Below are 21669 nucleotides of genomic sequence, written 5' to 3'. Positions count from 1 at the left end.
GTGGTTAATATCTCTTCTTCTAGCGAAAATTGCGGTTCTGATTTCCACTCTGTTTTTCAGTTTTCGCGAAAAAAATGGTCACGTGTCATGCTCGCCCAAATCGAAATTAAGAAAAAAAATCGATTCAAAGTAATAGCTCCGGGTTCATCCGATTGGACGATTAAGAAACTTAATCCCACCAAACAGTCAATTTTCTCGTCGAATTGTTCGAATAAATTTTCGTTTGCTGCTATGCATTCTTAGTCATTCTGGTTGAATGTCTTACACTCCTCATTGAACTGCGAGTAACTCATCAAAATGGTACAGTGCCATCGAACAGAATTTTAAAAATGCATCAAACGAATTTTAACCCACATTAAACTGATTTACTATGTGCTACAGATGGCATCGTTCTACATCGCTGTTGCCTTCTAAAATTGTTCTCTAATCTGCACGTAAGAATATAACTAGAGATAATTTTTTCTCTCTGACTTCCATTGCTAGTTTCAAATTAAAACTTTTATTCCTATGTTTAAAAAGTGTTGGGACGCAGGAAGTTCCTGCCAACCAAAAGCTAAAATTATCCTACCAAGTCTAGATCCTTCCGGACTCATTTTGGTTGTCATCGGTCCTGATTATTAAAATTAGGAAACTCTGTGCTTAGAAGAACTTTGAGATAGCTACATCTTTCAGAGAGACTACTGTTGTCTTAAAACAATTTCACCACAAATCTTTACAATTCCAGAATACTGGAAAACTTTAAAAATAATTCTGACTCAAGCCACTAATAAATAAGTAATAAGTGTTTTTAAAACCTTTTAATCAAATCATACAACAAATCCTCTTCTGCAGTAAAATTGTAACTCAAAGTTTTCAACTCTTCAATTCATCCTAGTAAGATTGGTTACTCTATTCAGTTTTTTCACACAGGACAATGTTACATCCTCTTATTTTATTTCGTCTTTTCATCGCTTAGAGTTTCTAAAATTTCTATATTATTCGTTGTTGCTTGCTTGTACTCGGCTGTTTCATTCAAACTTTTCATCTCTTTCCTTGCGACATCGACTCCGTACTCTCGATTTCTGTGTCCACCAGCACATCAGTTACCATTCTTACGCTGTTGAAGGCAGTCCTCAACACCTTTGCTCTTCCAACCTTGCTTGCAACAGGGTAGACGATCTACAGCGGTCTCTTTCATGCTACAGAAGCTATTGTGGAGGCACAACGTCACATTCCTTTCGAGGTCTTCTTTCAACGACTGTTCTCGTCCTTTTTCATCACAACCAACCGTCCTAGCTGTTCTTTTCACAAAGGTAGTCACGGCATTCCCATGAGTCACGAAAACTTGCTTGGAAGCTTCTGGTCCTATATCCAGTTGCAAAGAACTGTACACTCTGCTGTGTTTCGACATATGCAATTTAGCATAATAGTACAACCATGCAGTCATATTGGCTCTAAACCATGGAAACAGTCGTCTCCTGGCCCATATACTTTTCACTTCCATCGGAATTTTTAGGGTTTTACACATTGCATCGAAAAGATCTGAAACTTTCAGACAGTTGAGTTCTTCCAATTCTTCTTTGGTCGGCGCTTCCTGACTTTTGTTCCCTCCTACATAAGCTTCCAGCCACTTAATCGCCATCATCACTCCGACTATGATTACAGTTATCTTCTGTGATGAATCTGGTAAACCTATGGAGAGCAGCTCTCCAGCGTCCAAGACGAAATTACTAGGTGCGCGGTACCACCCTGTTTGCATCAAACAGTGGCAATGGAACTCATATTGCTTCAGCATGATGCTCCTCCAATTTCGGTGTCCGACGCTTCTAGCAGCTGCTCCATTTCCTTTATTACACAGTGGATTTCGTCATTTTCGTCAACTGCGTTGCAATCCGTGGCTGCTAGTCCTTTTAGCTTTTGTCTTTCAAAATTATTGTAGTTCCCACCAGCGTACCCCATGATTTTTTTTTCAAGTACCGACTTGCAGCAAACATCTTACAGAGCAGTTCTTAAGATTTTCTGGCATTCTCGCAGGTCTCACACATTTTGGCACGGAGAAGGGTTGATCGACTACAGTCCTCGTGCTCTTCACGTCCACTGTCACAAAGTGTACCGGGTATCGGCTCCTACACACTGGAGCTACGTTAGAACCCATCACATATCGGACACCTGACGGTCTCTGATACGCCTCACTTTGTTTCAAGTTCATTTCCACTTCGATCGCTTCCCTCCAACTTCCAACGTATTTCTGTTTGCTATGCAACACACCCCTACATTAATGGCTGTGGCCATCTCTGTTCTCGACCCAAAAATGACTCTCAGGGACCAAACATGCTGTAGAATCCTAGTGCTGTCACTAGATTCAACTCTGTTCGTCTGTTCCTCCATGACAATCCGCAACTAATTCCGTTTCTGTCTTTGTTTTCATCACAGGGTTTCCCAACAACCTCCACACACGTGACGTTGTAAGCCACGGGTTCGCGCATGACAGCTACCAGGCTTTATCCAGACTTCCGGTCCCCAACCAGGCAACTCGGCAGTCTTCTCTCGATTGCTCCAAGAGGCTTCGGTCATCAAGTTATGCATCGTGTTTAGGTCACGCAGGTTGCAATCAGCGTTTGATTCTTTCTCGACATTTTTACTTGCTCGCCGAATCACATCATCATTGGGACTTGGGCACTAGGAAAATTTCATCAACTCTCAAACTGTCATCAGGCTCGTTCATACCAATACGTCTGAGAAACCCAACCCATTTTCTACGCGGCTGTTAGATTCTGGTATAGAAGGTGCAGTCAAATTTTGTTCTACCACTAGTCCTAAGTTGACTTGTTGACCTACATTCTTCCTGATTGTTGATATTCGGGACGTCTAGAATCTAAGTAAAAGCACTTGCTCATAATCAAAATAGCAGTCACGTATGTCGTCGATAATGAAAGGGTTTTTAGCTATTCCAACTATTCCCGACAAATAGTGGTACGACTCCTTTCTGAAAGATCCACAGTTTTCACTGGATCTGACAAGCAGGCTCAAAAATTCTTTGGAGAGCATAAGCTCTTTGTTAGAGAAATTTCTGATTTCATCAATCATTCTCAAAGGTTCTAAGTCTTCTGGCTCCTTCGTGTTTAATCGCAGTGGCTTGCTCTATTGTATATCTTGCAGTGTTTGCAGTTGCAACGTTCTTCTTGGCTCTTAGCCTTCTTGTAATATCTTTGCGCAGGTGTTCAGCGCTGGTGCCGATATTTGTTCTAAACAATAATCAGATAAAACAGAGAGCGTTTCTCTTTTAGCGCACGCCATTGCCCCCTCTTCATTTGTCATCAGATCTCTCAATTCCGTCATCGAAAGCATTTTTTCATCTTACGAGCTCTTTCTCTGCTCTGGGTCATACTCTTCCCTGATCAGTCCTGCTAAGCACCAGGTAAGGCTGCCTAAGCCACACTTCCGTCATGCTTCCGTATGGAACCAAACATGCCATAGAATCCTAGTGTCGTCACTAGATTCACCTCTGTTCCTCCATGACAATCCGCAACTAAATCCGTTTCCGTCTTTGTTTTTATCAAAAGGTTTCCGAACAAAATCATAAATTGCTTATACTGTTTCGATATTATTTCAGTCTTATGGCAGTCTTCCCTCGATTGCTCCAAGAGGCTTCGGTCATCAAGTAATCCATCGTGTTTAGGTCACACAGATTGCAATGAACATTTGATTCTCTCTCAACATTTTTACTCGCTCGCAAAATCACATCAGCATTGGGACTTGGGCGCTAGGAAGGTTTCATCAACTCTCAAATTGTCATCAGGCTCGTTCTTACTAATTCGTCTGAGAACCCCAACCCCATATTCTACACGGATGTCAGATTCTGATATAAAAGGTGCAGTCACATTTTTTTCAACCACTAGTCCAATATTGACTTGTTGACTTGCATTCTCCTGGTTGTTGATTTTCTGGACAACCAGAAACTAAATAACGCCACTTGCTCGTAATCAAAGTAGCAGTCACATAAGTCGTCATTAATCAAAGGGTTGTAATCTAGTCCAATTATTCCAAAAAATTAGTGGTACGACTTCTTTCTGACAGGTCCACAGTTTTCACAGAATCTGACAAGCGTTCCCATAGATTTTTTGGAGAGCATAAGCTCTTTGTTAGAGAAATATCTGATTTCATCAATCATTCTCAAAGGTTCTAACTCTTCTGGTTCCTTCGTGTTTAATCGCAGTGGCTTGCTCTATTGTATATCTTGCAGAGTTTGCAGTTGCAACGTTCTTCTTGGCTCGTAGCCTTCTTGTAATATCTCTGCGCAGGTGTTCAGCGCTGGTGCCGATACTTGTTCTAACAAAAATCAGATAAAACAGAGAGCGTCTCTCTTTTAGCGCACGCCATTGCCCCCTCTTCATTTGTCATCAGATCTCTCAATTCCGTCATCGAAAGCATTTTTTCATCTTACGAGCTCTTTCTCTGCTCTGGGTCATACTCTTCCCTGATCAGTCCTGCTAAGCACCAGGTAAGCTTAAGATACGTTATTGCACTCAGAGCATGAACCTCTGACTTCGTTTTCTTTCCTTTCAAATTAACATAGCAAAACTGCTCTCCGCGTTAAAATTACAAGCTGAACCACTGGCTCGCTGTGCATTTCGGAGGAAGCTAACGTTCCGTGAGCCTTCTGCTGCAAATTCATGTCTTCTATGATGCCTTCCAGATAGTATCCTATCAGGCCTTTACCTTCATAAGCGATCAGATGTCCTATGGCTGATTTCCTGAACTCCATCATTTTGATATCTCCATCAGCGTGCTCGTCTATCGTGACTGTATCTGACACCGTCAATCGACTGTGTCCGACGGAATCAGCTGTCCTACGAAGCTTCACCTTCCGTGATTGATCCTTGATGATTTGAAGTCTTTCACGGTACTATCACCCCACTGGCTCAGCATTTCCATTTCTAGTGTTGCTCCTGTGATAGTGTGGTCACTCCATTTCGCATTATAACTAGCTGACGTTTTTCCTGCAAATAAAAAGCGCGGTACAGCTGACAAGTCTGTGGCTTTGGAGGTGCCCATTGATCTATCATTGCCTTGTCCCAGGTCATCAGCGTCCTCCACTCTCTTCCTTTTCACTATGTTAACAGTTTCGGTAGGAGACTCAGGATTTGTTTTTGCTGCCCAAGTACTTTACTGCCCAACTTGATCTTTATATCGTTAATACTTCCTATCACCATCTCGGAGCGCCTTGTTACTTTTCTTGTTCCAAACAGATACGCAATCTCATCACTTTTTTTCCTGATTAGCAGGCTTGATGGGAGAGTTGGCTTCGCTTTCATCAGTCGCGGAGTTAATCAACAACTCGCTCAGTCTCCCATCACAACCATCCAGCTCTTCTCAGATCTCGTGCATCAAATGTCTATTCAGTGCCGTTTTCAGTATCAATTGGTTCCCGTAGCGCTGCACTACCCATCGGTTCATTCTACATCCAGTTCGATTTCGATGATCACGGTGATGCAGTTCTCACTCGTCTTTAGGGAGTGTCTCTAAAAAAAGTACTCTCTCAGCGTTTTCAATAGTTTGCCTGCGCGTTGAGTCCATCAACATTCTTGTAATCCTGACTGCTGCGACATTGCCAGGAGAGCAGCTCTCCGGCGTGTTATGAATCACATGAGTAGAAGCTCCTTCTTCTGTTGGCTCTGTCGTTTTAGCCACTGTATCTGTCTATTCGAGTTCATCCAAGAAAGCAAAATCCAGACTCGATGCCTTTCCCATCGACTCTTTATCCTCATCTTTTTTCTCCAATAGACCCTAAGCCATCGATTCTTCCTCGTAATCATCCCCCTCAGGCTCTTTCTTATTGTTTAGTTGTGATCCTGAAGGTCCTCGCTGATCATCATCCTTTTCTTCATTAGGAAATCTTGGTACTAACAATTCACCGGATGACACATCTTGCATTTCTTGACGGGTAATCACGCCTTCTTCACAACTCAAGGGTGCTAGAGCGTCTCTAGTCAGCAAAACTCCAACGGCTACTACTTCCCGTATTACGTGGAAGACTATCAAAGCAGCCTCCTGCATACCCACTTCTCTTCTCATAGCCAATGGCGCAATTTTCAATTTTGCCTAATTTACTTCGATCCACATAGGCTTGGGCGTGGCATTGTTGTGCATCCTACATCTGGTCGATTCTTCAAAAAACGCAAACGGTGTATGTTGCATAAACACGGATCCATCGACACTGAGAAAACGGCCATTCTCCTTTCATTACACCGGACGCTCTAGTCTTTGGAGTTTGGACTACGGACTCTGCTCCGATTAACATTCTTCCGATCGGAGGGTATTCCGGTATTTCCGACGGCAGTCTCTTGAATTCTTTCCAATCTTCCGTCTTTTTTCTTAGCTTCTGGTATGCTCTCAACAACTTTGAAATCCTGAAAATTTCCCCATTAGTCCTGTCACAAAGTCTCAGGTTCCAGAGTTTGGGATAGACCTCCGCGTGCCCTCTTTCCACTTCTCCCACTCGGTCACGGAAAAGATTGTTGAAACTGATAGTAAACATTTTGGGTTCATCGATTTTCCCCAAATAGCAAATCTTCACTGATTGCTTCCCGCCAGACATTCTGAGCACACCAGTTAAGAGTGTTTCCATCAATTACAGAAACGAAGCTCACGTGCAGCACCGACATTCTGTAATTTCCTACCCTAGGGTGAGGAAACCCAAACGTCACTGCTGGTCCATATACGACAGTAACCAATTCACTGACCACCTTAACAGTACCAGAGGATCAATCGTCATGACCAGGCACAAATCAATTAGCAGTGGCATACAACCTGCATGACGTCGCACATCGTCTCCTCTCTGAAATGTGTCATCTTCTCGAACGCCGAAACGATTCTGCTGCAGAAGGAACTGTATCAAGGTATGTCTCAACTGCCTCATCCATGTCCACGAGGCCGTCGCCCTCTGCAGATCAAAGTTCGTGACGTTCTCCCTCCTATGCTCAGGGTATCTCGTTAGGATAACGAATTCACGCAACTTGCCGTAGGTCATCGAACATCAAAAACCATCCAGGCGGAGATTTAGTATGCCTTCCGTGAGCAATACAGCATGTATCTTTTGGAAATTTTCAGCTCCAAAGATCACAAACAACGCCAAGATCACTACTAAGGCCACTTTTGTAGTTGCCCGGACAAAATCATTGATGATGTAGCGGGACAGCTCGGGATATAGCTCAGCCAGGAAGGACGGGGTCCATCCTGCTCCCAATCCTTCTAGCATACTATAAGTCCAGACTTGAACATCCCTTCCTTGCACGTTTTCCGTCCAGAAAATTATCAAAATCTATATATTCAATCAGTCCATGAACTCCGTGGCCTTGTCCCGTCTCAGTTCCGCCTGATCCTGAGATTCGCGCGAGTATTGATGAAACTTTACAATCATTGGTGGTCCTCGCTGGATTGCACCCGCTCCCAGCGCTCCAATCGGAGGAGTTAAGTGCAGTCACTTGTTAGCTTCTGGTTTCGGCCACAGAGTCAACGCTTCCAGTTGAGCTTGCGTCTCTTCAGCTTCCTTCTCGCAGATGTTTCTTAATCAATCTCGTCATTTCGGAACCAAAGATCGTTCGAAATCTCAACGATTTTTTTGTGGTAATCGTTTATTTAAGTCTTCGCTTTTTGTTGTCGGTTGAAGTTGGACAACTCCAATCCCAGCACTTCATTCGACACAATCATGAGTAGCGGAAGTGCCTTCAAGCCTCGCATCGCGTTAGAGATATCAGACCACACGGCATGCAATTCCGCCCTCAATGGTCTGAAACTTCTTTGGTCTAGTTCTCTATTTGGATAGGGTATTATCACGTCGTACATTTCATCAGAAAAGAGCGCAATCATTGCATACCCGAAATTCAACCCGTCAGGCAGGATTGTATATCCAGGTGACAGAACAAAGACAGCTCGTGGAGTTATTTTCTGAAAGCTTCCATCTCTCAACACATCAATTATCTCTCTCATGGATTCCATGATATTCTTTATCGCTAGCCTCATAGCAGCTTCTGCCGTTGCTGCGATCCTGAATCTGCTCAGGAAAACTCTGCTATGCAGTTGGTCGTTTATGCCTGCAAACACGATCGTTATCGGACTCATCTCGGTCTGCTTCTGATTCCCTAGGGCCATGAACAACGATTGCATCAAGTGCCAATCCGCTCCCACTAGCATTATCACATCTGCCCAAAACAACGACTTTGACGTGTTCATAGAGTCCGAATTGGCTATTATCACAATCATTGCCTTCCTCACTTCCGCTTTGCCATATGCCGAGAAGATGAACTCGTCAAACTTGACATTCAAATCTCCATAGCGCTCTTCGTCACCTTCTTGCTCTACGAGCTTGGGGTACGTCCTTTCTTCTCTCACATGAGCAGGTGACGTTCTCGCTTCTTTGAACAACTCGACATGCCCTCCATTGGAATCTCTTTTGTTGATGAGCCTTCCACGTCTATCATCTTTACGCTTCTCATCGTGATTTTATCTCACGTCTTGCAACGTCCTTGCATTGATTGGACCCATCGTATTATTGGAAGCAGTCCCTCAAGATCAGCTAGTCTTAATGCTGTCGTCGAGCTGAAGTTAACTTCCGCTGCTCTCAGCACACTCCATTGACCGACAGGATACATTGTCCAACATTCATCTCGCGTCATGAGCAAAACTGACCGTCTTCAAGTTCGACTTCATGAAGTCATGTTTTTAGACATCCCAAGGAGAAGGCTTTGGCCTTGTTCATATTAAGGATCCGCGGTCTATGTGACGTTCCCAACGAGCCTCCAGATCACCTGACCTCCTCACGGTTTGTGACACCGCTGGAATGATCCCAAACGCGTCTACAAGCTGAGAGGCACATAGGTGGAGATGGCTCGCACGTCCGCTGCTCCATGTCTCAGAAAACTCAATTTCCATTTCATCCAATCGCTCCTCGAACACGCGTTTCATCCAGGCCTGTCCTTTGACTGAGTCGAAGTGAAAGCCATTGACAGTGAATTTCGATTGATCCAGTGATCTCAACTCGTACATCATAACCATAAAGACCAGTCTTTCCGCATTACGGCTTACCAGGTTATGGACTATGTTATTCTATCTCACAATCCTCTCATTCAGTCTGCGCGTAGGCGCCAGGTGTAACCTCGTGCCCATCGGAATGTTGCAGATGGTCAACACCGTACATTGGAACTTCTGCCATATTGTATTCAATAGGCAGACCAACATGTTATCCCAACTCGTTTTTTTGCAAGTCTGAACCTCTGGACACATTGTTAGTGCCTATCAGGATCATTACGCTGGGATTTCTTCCTGGATTTAGCAGCTCTACCATCTTGTACAACTGGACTACTGTGGCACTACCGAAAGCCATGACGGTTGTGATCCAAGAGGTCCTCAGACTCTGCAATATCTCACCAGGCTGTCTCCTAGTATAAGGTGTGAAGTGCCGAGTGGTTTTTGCTACAAGTTCAGTGCCGGATTTCAAAACAAATCATTAAAACATGCGCCCGCATCTGAATCTGGTACTCTGGCAAAATTGTTCCTGATCTGGTTGTTCTTCGGCACGTCCATCGCCTTGGATATTTTGTTTGGTGGCAATTTCCTTATCTGCCTGCCGGAACTTTTTCCAATTTCACTCGTCTTTCATGGTTTTTCCACTGCCCGATTTAATTCCTCGCAAAGTATCTTTCATCCGGTATCATCGATTGTTCCATATGTTGCACTCATCCCGGAACCTAGCGTCTGACTGTTGGCCATGACTCGACCAGCTGTTTCAACTAGCTCTCGCATGTTCCTTATCACTGTATACACAGGGTATCGCTTGGGTCCGGGATCGTCAGTCTTCCAGAACCTGACTTTACTTGCATTTCTGTTTTCTGAATTAGTTATCTGGGTATCAGTAACTCTACGTGCTGGTTCCTGCGAGGCCGAGCTATTTCCCTTTTTTGTCTCCTGTTTGCGTCTTTAAAACGTTTTATCCACAATTCCCTGTTTTGCTGCATCCAAGCCAACTCTTCTTTGATCCTCTTCAACTGATCTCTTTTCTCACTAATTGTCTCTATCGTCTCCTTCGTTTGAACTTCTTCTTTTACTCTCACCCGTTTATAAGGGACAGCTGCTCTCAAATGTGAGCAAAAAGAAGCAAACTCGCTATTCATTTCCTGATGCATTCTCCACAACCCAGAGCTGGGCTTGTTCAGGAGAGGAATCTCACCTGGTTGGTAGGACCTTGAACTTCCCAATCCAGGCTCGTTCGCGAAGTCACTTCCTGAGAGTTCCCCGTTTCTCCATCTCATTACCCTCATGTTTGGGCGGTCTACTACTCCCTGTTGTCCATAAGCGGCCATCAATAAGACTTCCGTGGGACGGTCCCAACGGTTGTCATGCCCCAAGATGTTTGCTAAGGCGGTGAGCCACATTACTACCTACGGGTCCTTCAAATTGAAGTCTCGACCAATCAGGCGGCGATAGATCTCTGCAAGGCCTCTGCATGGAACATAAACTCAATCAACTCGAAGTTATCCATTTAGTATGATTGGATTTTGATTATCTGTTTCGCAAATTGAAATTTGAGGAGTAACTAGACGATCAACCAGGATCTAAAAATCAGGATCTAAAGGATCAAAGTTACATTTCGATAATGATACCTAAACGAAACTCTCTTTCCAACCATTAAAATGCGTTTAAAACAACCTGAGTTAGAAAAAAAAACTATTTCTTAAGTAGTACTTAAAAGTATCCTTCCATTTTAGATTTTGCGAAAAGGATGGAAGAGTGGACAATCCACGTTTTACATCTTCCCTGTGTAAAAAAAACATAAATCATTCGTGGTCAGTACGTCACCCGAGTGTTCGGTCTTATTATATTGCACACAAAACACATATAAATCCTAATACAATATTTACATAAATGACATATCCTAAAACCTAAAGCTCTGAAAACCTTAAGATTTGAGTTGGTGTCCTTGGCCTAAATTTTCACCTCTAGTCTCCTTAATCTCAATCCTAATCTAGCTGAGTCTTAGTGGCCTAACACGCAAGTCTTAGTTTCACCTGCTCTCTTCAAACTATACTCAAGAATTTTTTTTTGAGCAAGTACACTTCGATATTCAAATCTGAAAAGATCACGTGTATCAGTGCGTACAATTCTCGTCGATGCAACCTTCATGGAAGCAACATTTCTCTATTCGGATCATGCACAGAAAGCGAGACTTCTTTCACTCCTTTCTACTAAGAAATTCCTCAACCTTGTCAGACACAAAACCAAGTTTTCAGGGTTCACATTTTGCTCTTTTGTCGCTCAAGTCACCAAAAAGCACAAGTAATTTCCTGGTATTTGTGACACCGCTGGCGGCGGTGCAGCTACACCCCCTACTCCTGACCTTTGTTACCTTAAAAATTCTATGTCCTTTTAGTCTCTCCTAAAATCAGCTGCTAATTCTGTCCTAAAACTCTTGTCCGCGGGTATTGCTATCGCGCATGTTCTTTCTGTGAGTATAAAATCACTGTCAATGAGCACAATAACGCCAGAATGTTCATTCTGCAATTTAAAACAAGACTCTACTCTACCGATGTCTGGTTTCTTAGGGTCTTTATCTATTTCTGCCTCTAAACCACCTGTTTCTCCATTGACATAAATTATCCATTGACGTCCCCGTCGATTGCCCATCCGGTGTTAATTAGAGGTTCGAGGCTGGGATAAACAACTATTCCTCCTGGTTATCCCAGTAGGAGTCCTGTTTATCGTTCCTTTGGTGTTTCAGGCTCCCGCATTCCACGTTCTGTATAGTTAAACTGGTCTCTTTAGTGTCCGTCGTCATGTAGTTCAACCACTCCAAACCCACTCGTAAGATTGTTGAAGCTCGTCATCGACTTCCACTTCAGGCCTGTATCGGTCTTCCAACAACTCAATTTCCTGATCGCCGAAGATGTCCACTTCCTTCGACGCGATTATCTCCTCTGGACTCACTAGTTCTTCTGTCACCTACTTTAGGCCCATTCTATCTACCACTATAACATCTCCGCATAAATTCTACTTCTTGGCACGGGTTGCTCTGCTGTTTTGCCGTGTCTGCATGGTGAAAGGCAGATCCGGCTTCGTGTTGTTCGGTGTTTCATTCTGCTCTGGATCATACCAATCTTCCTCTGCTCAGGGTAAAGTTTCAATTCTTTAACAATTCTTCTAACAGCTTAATTCTTTAACAGCTTTTTTGTGGCCCTAGGCGGTTTAACATTCTGCAAGACCCATACATAATCTTCTAATGAGTAGGACTTGGTACCCGCCGTTCTCCTATCGAACTTTAATTTCTGTCTCACCTGAGCTTGCCGAGTATTGCGTCTGTACAGATCATTTAGTTCTTGCTGACGTCTTATCTGAAATAAACCTGTGACGATATGTTCTCTTGGCTTCAAAAGAGTAGGACAATGTTAATGGCAAAGCCTATACGTGTCCCGTCAGCATCATGTGCGGACTGAAGCCTGTCGTGGAGTGTTGTGTATTATTGTCGGCTCCCATCGTTTTTGGCAGATATATGTCCCAGTCTGTCATATATCGGGACTAATACACCCTTAACATTGACACCAAAAAGCGGTTCTTTCGCTCAACTAAGCCATTCTTCTGGGTATGGTACGTTATCCAATGTGCCACCTGTGACTATCGCATCAGCTCTTTTGTGAGTTCTTCCTCGATTGGAACGTCATAGGGCACCCATGCCTGGCAAACCAAGTGTTGATCAAGTGACCACAGGTCTCCTTTGCTGAGGCCGTTATGCAGGGAACGGCTTCCGAATACTTCGTGAAATGATCGATTATTACCAACACCCGATTGTAACCACTCTCCAACGTGCATATCTTCTGGTTGTCTACCTGCACCACCTCGTTGATCTCTGAAGACTCTATTGACTGCTATGGGAATTTCAGCTTCCTTGGGTCTTTTACTTGTTGACATGACAGACAGGCTGTCACCCATTTTTCACAAGCCTTTTTCAGTCCGGCCATTCAAAATTTTTAGGATTCTTTTGTAAACTTTTTCTATCCCTTGAGGCCCCATCTGGTCATGTGATCTAAATAAAAGCTCATTCTGATAGAGTTGCGGCAACACTATTGCAGTATATTCATATAAAACTTTGTCTTTGTCTCTCCTGTTGTAGGCGACGATCCCATCTTTATTCGAAAACAAACTTCCCTCCTTCTGATGAAGTAATGTCTTGGGATTCATTAACTGTCCCCCTCAAGTTCTCCTTTGTGCGGAGCTCCATTCTCGATCCATACTTTCAGACTAATCAATCATATTCATCATGCGATCTTTTCGCTGTGCCCGCAGCAGATCCGAGAGCCCAGAACTGGCCTTACGATTCGTCTTCAACACCCTAACTTGACTACTGAGCTCTCAGCTTGGTGTGCATCATCTTCCAACTTCACACACCATAACTTCGCTAGAAGGTCGGTATCTTGCTCAAATGGTTCAAGATCGATCCTCACAACTTCCTTTTGATGTAACAGACTCACTGATCGTTTGGACACCGCTATCATCTTCAGGTCGTCTGCTGCATTGTCTTGGACCAGTTGTTAAACACTCTTCACCATAAAACAATTAACTCACACTGGTTCATCCTCAGAAGTAACCGCCAACCCAAGCAGAACGAGTCCTCATGAAACTAAAATACCCTAATAACCCCCATAGATATTTGATTAATCACCCCTCCATACCCGACAAATACCCACGGTACAATAACACACGGACTTCTTCAATGCAATCTCAGTTTTCCCCCAATGTTGTTATGATGATGAAGACTCCCGAGAACGAAGCAGTATCTTTATAAAAGAAATTTTTTCAAACCCCGGTTGGGTGGAACCAGGTTAAAGCAAGTATTCAATTTATTAATTAAAATTTTTCACTGTTAAATATTACTAACTAAAATTTATTTTTCTTAGAACTGAAACAGTCAGAGAATGAATTAGAAATGCTGAAGACAGTTGCTTCCTTCTTTTGAACTGATATGTACAAACCTATCGGGCCGAAAATAGATAGCGTAACGAGCAGACGGTATACCTTATCTGAAATTACTCTAAGTGACGATCACCCCAGATTTGACTCAACCTGCTGTAAGTTGAGTAAATTGCGCTCTCCAAATACGAACGTGGTAATGGGGCGAAAAAACGTGAACGACTTCTAGTTTCGAATGTGGAATATAATTTCTAATTTTGTCATAAACTTTAACTTTGCTGGAGATCGAAGAACTTTTTTGTTTCTTCAGTTGTCTATCCTCATGTCTCTGCTTGCTTCTGCTTCAGAGAAATCTAAGATCTGAAGGAAAGTTGACCTGACCTTTGTCTGACTGGATTCGATTACCCACAGCCAGACTGGTGAAAAATAGCAACTGGAATCAAATTACAATTCAATCACGCTGCCAAAAATCACTCAAGGACAGCTTAGTCATGATTACTTAATAAACAATAATTGATGCTTTTGGAATTTAAGCGACGATTATATAGAATGAATACTATAAATATACTTTCCTCATTTTTAAAATGCCATCTTTGAGTTTCATTCACTCAAATTCTCAGCATATATCACTCAACTATGATTTGGCCTGAAAAATACCATTTTGAGATAAATTTCTCAAAGTTTGCTCAGATTCAAAGTGTCTCTCGAATGAATAAAAAACCTAAATAATTTAAATTGACCAAAACTAATTTTTTAAGCGTATTTTTATACCATAACTCCACTTCAGGATAACTGGTAGAAATCAACAGATGTGAACATTATTAGGAGTCAGCAAACTTAAGGAAGACTCTTATAAAGGTCTTGATGATTTTTTGTTTTTTTTTCGGGAAAACCTTAAAATTTGTTTGGGCTTAAATTTGATTTTTCGCGATTTGATTTATGATTTCTTTTAAGTTCACGTCGTTTACTTTTTGCAAAAGGAAGATAAAATCCACTATCAATCAGCAAAACTGTAGGGGTTGATTTCTAGTATCAAAAGTGGATTTTGAATTCATATTTCCCAACGAAATGAAAATTTTACATACTGATCCAGCTTTTTTCATATTAAATTAATTTTATCAAACAAAACCAATCAAAAATTGTTCTTGAAGTTACAAGGGGCATCATTTTTTCGAAATTCGAAAGTCATTACGAAGCCAAACTGTGCATTTTGTGAGTTGTGAGCAGAACAGGTCAAAATCAGATTTGTCGCGGAACCCACATTTTTGCTATTTTTCTTCAACTTTCTTTGCTGAATTTTGAAACACGGACAAGAAGTTAAAACACTGTATTGCTCAAAAATGCTCCAAAACTAGGCAACTTTGTGGATTCCGCAACAAACATTGTGGAAACCCCAACAAAAACTGGGGAATCCATAAGCAAATAATAATATATGTGTTTAGTATATCTATAATGTCGTGGAATCCGCAACCGTGAGTGGAATTCGCACTTTGTTAGCGGATTCCGCGAATTTTAAGCGAAATTCGCAAAATGTAGGTGTAGTCAGCATAAATTTGCGGAATCCGGCTACAATTGCGGAATCCGTGTACATTTGCAGAATCCACAACGAAAATAATGTGCCAACAAGTTCTACCTTGCAGTTACTTGTACGCGGAATGCACGGAAATTTTGTAAATGGAATTCACTTACATTTTGGAACATGGTTAAAGACTTGTCTCTGGAATCCAGGAACATACAGACACAAAATTGTGCGCCTACAAAAATTCATTGACTCTTTTCAACTGTCTGATGGCTTGAATTGATATGGATTGGATCAGGGGTGGATTTAGGGGAAGAGGTGAGAAGACGGATGCCGGAACTGACAAAAACATTAGTTCATTTTTAATTTCAAACATTGTTTTAAAAAATAGAAGTCGGATTTGAATCAACTTTGAATAGAATTAAGATTCTCTTGACTGGCTTGAATCTCATTAAAAATGAGAAAAAGATACATAATTAATTTAATTGATTTTTGTGCTCAAGTTTGATCTGGAACAAAAAAATATGTGCAATTTTCGGGAATATCTAATTGTGTTGAAATCACATCAAAACACGTATTTAAAGTATTTTTATATACCTTGATGTTTGTCAACGTGAAACATTAAGACCTAATCAATCATGATCCATTACAAAACTTAAGAAAAACTGTAAAGCTCAAACTATTCATAGTTTCAGCCACAGAATTTATAATACGACTGCCTCTTTCTTTCCTCTAACCCGCAAGAATACCAGTATATACTAGATCTATTGAGACTAGGAAATATAAACGTAAGATAAGGATCGTTATTAGACTAAGAAGTTGCTTGAATCTATCCGAAATTACTCAAGGAGAAAGCCATCCTTAATCTAAACGTAGTTTCCAATTGACACTTTTACAAATAGTGTTGAACTAAAAATGATTTGAAGAGATTAGAATTATTTCATCGATCTTTCGCTCAGAAAAACATAAAACTGAAAAATTTCCCAAACCACGGATGGGTGGAACCATTTCACAACAAGTATCTGATATATCCAATTATATTCTTGATAAATATCTCTCTAAAACAATTTGAACTAAACTTAGAACTTTTCTTGGATTTTTCTTGCATCAAGACTTTTCTTGGATGTTTATACATTTTTAAACATTTTACATCTAAATCAAATACAGGATTATCAAACTTTTGTTTTCTGATCTCATATTGTATGTCAGACTTTGAGTATATTTCTAATGAACTAAACGCAAAAATATAATGCTTACAACAAATGCAACAGGGACATTGTAAATCATCGAAAAGTTCAGTATGTTATAATCTAGCACTTCATACCACGATGAAAATCATTTACCCACAAGTTTTAAAGTAACTTACGGTACTCACTCAGAATGACTCTTAAGCACAGATAATTAACATAACGAAATATAATAAAAAAATAGCAAAGAAACTACTGTAAAGACAAAATGTAAAGACATAGTTGAATTCAAAAACGCAAATGATATGAAAATAGGAAAACATAAAAATAATCATGCCGATTCAAATCAAAGCCGAGACTATGCAAAGTTATACATACCAGTCTCACTACGCAAAAACAATGAACAAATAGGTGAAAACTCTTTCCAGAACATCGTGTTAGTACACAACTTTAAGAACTATCACCAATAAACCACACATACTTTGGAGCAATCCATCATCAAGTGGCTCTAGATATGAAACTTGAGTACACTACAGAGAAAGTATTTTGAGAAATGTCATTCTCGGAATTGAAAACACTACATCACCAGTCTGAACTACAAATAACGCAGTCTTACAATCATTGGCACTCGCAGTATTTAAAATTCCTTTGCAGTTTTTTCTACTTTCAGTCAATTGCTCAAAATTCATTGACTGAGAATGGAACAGCCTTTGGTGATGTACGTGCACTAAAAAATTCAGTATTATATTTCCTTGCAAACGAACGCTGTTATCAGCGAATACCAATTTTCTATTTCATTTAGTAGATGCACTTTTTTCAGGCGTACATATTTTTGAGATACGGCCGTCCCAGGTGGGGATCAAAATATAGTCACCATGTAGTACAAGTGAATCCCAATAAAAGTCAAATTACCTCCACTCACCATAACCCACACTGAAGCCACATGAAAATAGCTCTCACCAGAAACCAATCGAGCCGTAGCCAGAACTCCCAGTATTGATTTACAATCTATAGGATTTCACTAAAAACCTGACATATAATATCAGATCAGAACACAAACTTTTCAAGAACTAAACACTAAAATGGATAGAATACAACAACAATCAAAAAATCAATATCGCAGAAAATCCGCTGAAATAGTTGATTATTCAGATATTTACGCACAAGGTTATGGAGTGTTTTTCAAATACTTTAGGGGTTTTCTTTACCTCAACTGAAAAAAATATCGCCCCTAAGATGTTTCTCTTATCAATATGTTTAATTTTATACCTTAAAAAAGAGTTTTAGCCTTTTTTAGAATGCCTCCATTATATCTTTAAAAGACTAACAGTTTGATACGCAATGTTGACTTTATTGGATTTATTATCCACTTCTCAAAGTCTGACATCTTTGAAAGACTAACAGTTTAAAACGTAATGTAGACTTTATAGGTTTTGTTTTCCACTTCTAAGAGTAACATACACACACGTGCAATTCAAACGAGCTAATTTTCTTAGCAAAAATTCTTAAAAACTTCTCTGCCTCTATAAAAAGATTATTAGGCACATAAATAAAAGAAAAGAACCAAAAAAAGTATCAACATAACCAAATACATGTGACACACCACAAAACAGCACACACACACACACACACACACACACACACACATCAGAACTACAACAACATGGCACTCACACCATTTACCGTATCGTAATCAATTACAATTGATTTCACACGAAGAAATCCTAATATTGATTTACAGTCTGTACGAATATATTCAAAGTCTGACATAGAATTTCAGAACAGAACACAAAATTGAACTAAACTCTAAAATGGATACAGAACAGCGACAATCAAAATATCAAAATCTCAGTAAACTCGCTGAAACAACTGGTTTCTCAGATATCTGCGCGCAAAGTTATTGTGGATTTTTTAAAAACTTTTCAGGTTTTCTTTACCTTAACGGAAAAAATTATCGCTCTCAAGATTTTTCTCCCATCAATTTGTTTACTATTTTAGACACAAATGAGAATTGTTAGACTTTTTAAAATGGCCCTATTACAACTTTCAACGACTGGCAGTTTTATACGCCAGATTCACGTTTATAGGAATTGTTTTCCACTTCATAAAGTAACATACACATATATGCATTTCATATGATGCAAGTCAACAGACAAACAAGCGTAGCTCGAATATTATTCGCAGATGTTTTGGAATTTCCTCTGCCTCAATAAAAAAGCGCATAAATTAATGAATACAAAAGAAATATCAACAAAACCAAGTTTACACACCCCAAAAAACAGCATACACACAGCCACCTTACGCCTACAGCATCATAACACCCACATCGTTGACCGTGTCATAACGAATTACAAATGATTCCACATGCAAAATCTAGACCAATCTTTTCATTTAGATCACTTCTCTGTTAAAACATTGGATTACATAGAAACCCAATCTCGCATATTGCTTATTAACCTCACAACTCTAATGAAACCTATGAACAGATCCCAGAACAAACTCCTAAAATTAATTTTTGTTCTCAAACAGGCTTTAGCTTGCAATCAGCCGCCAACTCGGACCTTTCTATCGCTCTATTCACTATCTTTCTAATCTCCAACGTCAGAAGTCTGTCATCTCTGTCGCTGAACTTATCTCCTCTCCCTTGCCGTAATTCAATTCCGATTTCTCTGTTTTTACATTAAATGATCCCACATGCATTCTGATGAATCTATCAAAACAGTTTTCAAAACACAAGAGTTCCTAGAAAACACCGCAATTGACACTCGTGACGAGTTTTTTGACTCCCAACCGAGTTTCAAAACTAATTTTTCGAAACCACCCTTCAATCCAATAATTTCTTCAGTTCCCGTAATCAAATAGGTGAAAACTCTTTCCAGAACATCGTGTTAGTACACAACTTTAAGAACTATCACCAATAAACCACACATACTTTGGAGCAATCCATCATCAAGTGGCTCTAGATATGAAACTTGAGTACACTACAGAGAAAGTATTTTGAGAAATGTCATTCTCGGAATTGAAAACACTACATCACCAGTCTGAACTACAAATAACGCAGTCTTACAATCATTGGCACTCGCAGTATTTAAAATTCCTTTGCAGTTTTTCTACTTTCAGTCAATTGCTCAAAATTCATTGACTGAGAATGGAACAGCCTTTGGTGATGTACGTGCACTAAAAAATTCAGTATTATATTTCCTTGCAAACGAACGCTGTTATCAGCGAATACCAATTTTCTATTTCATTTAGTAGATGCACTTTTTTCAGGCGTACATATTTTTGAGATACGGCCGTCCCAGGGGGGGATCAAAATATAGTCACCATGTAGTACAAGTGAATCCCAATAAAAGTCAAATTACCTCCACTCACCATAACCCACACTGAAGCCACATGAAAATAGCTCTCACCAGAAACCAATCGAGCCGTAGCCAGAACTCCCAGCATTGATTTACAATCTTTAGGATTTCACTAAAAACCTGACATATAATATCAGATCAGAACACAAACTTTTCAAGAACTAAACACTAAAATCGATAGAATACAACAACAATCAAAAAATCAATATCGCAGAAAATCCGCTGAAATAGTTGATTATTCAGATATTTACGCACAAGGTTATGGAGTGTTTTTCAAATACTTTAGGGGTTTTCTTTACCTCAACTGAAAAAAATATCGCCCTAAGATGTTTCTCTTATCAATATGTTTAATTTTATACCTTAAAAAAGAGTTTTAGCCTTTTTTAGAATGCCTCCATTATATCTTTAAAAGACTAACAGTTTGATACGCAATGTTGACTTTATTGGATTTATTATCCACTTCTCAAAGTCTGACATCTTTGAAAGACTAACAGTTTAAAACGTAATGTAGACTTTATAGGTTTTGTTTTCCACTTCTAAGAGTAACATACACACACGTGCAATTCAAACGAGCTAATTTTCTTAGCAAAAATTCTTAAAAACTTCTCTGCCTCTATAAAAAGATTATTAGGCACATAAATAAACGAAAAGAACCAAAAAAAGTATCAACATAACCAAATACATGTGACACACCACAAAACAGCACACACACACACACACACACACATCAGAACTACAACAACATGGCACTCACACCATTTACCGTATCGTAATCAATTACAATTGATTTCACACGAAGAAATCCTAATATTGATTTACAGTCTGTACGAATATATTCAAAGTCTGACATAGAATTTCAGAACAGAACACAAAATTGAACTAAACTCTAAAATGGATACAGAACAGCGACAATCAAAATATCAAAATCTCAGTAAACTCGCTGAAACAACTGGTTTCTCAGATATCTGCGCGCAAAGTTATTGTGGATTTTTTAAAAACTTTTCAGGTTTTCTTTACCTTAACGGAAAAAATTATCGCTCTCAAGATTTTTCTCCCATCAATTTGTTTACTATTTTAGACACAAATGAGAATTGTTAGACTTTTTAAAATGGCCCTATTACAACTTTCAACGACTGGCAGTTTTATACGCCAGATTCACGTTTATAGGAATTGTTTTCCACTTCATAAAGTAACATACACATATATGCATTTCATATGATGCAAGTCAACAGACAAACAAGCGTAGCTCGAATATTATTCGCAGATGTTTTGGAATTTCCTCTGCCTCAATAAAAAAGCGCATAAATTAATGAATACAAAAGAAATATCAACAAAACCAAGTTTACACACCCCAAAAAACAGCACACACACAGCCACCTTACGCCTACAGCATCATAACACCCACATCGTTGACCGTGTCATAACGAATTACAAATGATTCCACATGCAAAATCTAGACCAATCTTTTCATTTAGATCACTTCTCTGTTAAAACATTGGATTACATAGAAACCCAATCTCGCATATTGCTTATTAACATCACAACTCTAATGAAACCTATGAACAGATCCCAGAACAAACTCCTAAAATTAATTTTTGTTCTCAAACAGGCTTTAGCTTGCAATCAGCCGCCAACTCGGACCTTTCTATCGCTCTATTCACTATCTTTC

The sequence above is a fragment of the Symsagittifera roscoffensis genome, chromosome 6 (assembly GCF_963678635.1).
Source record: "Symsagittifera roscoffensis chromosome 6, txSymRosc1.1, whole genome shotgun sequence".
NCBI classification, from domain to species: domain Eukaryota; kingdom Metazoa; phylum Xenacoelomorpha; order Acoela; family Convolutidae; genus Symsagittifera; species Symsagittifera roscoffensis.
The sequence above is the reverse complement of the archived record's forward strand: the minus strand, read 5'-3'. Positions refer to the sequence as shown.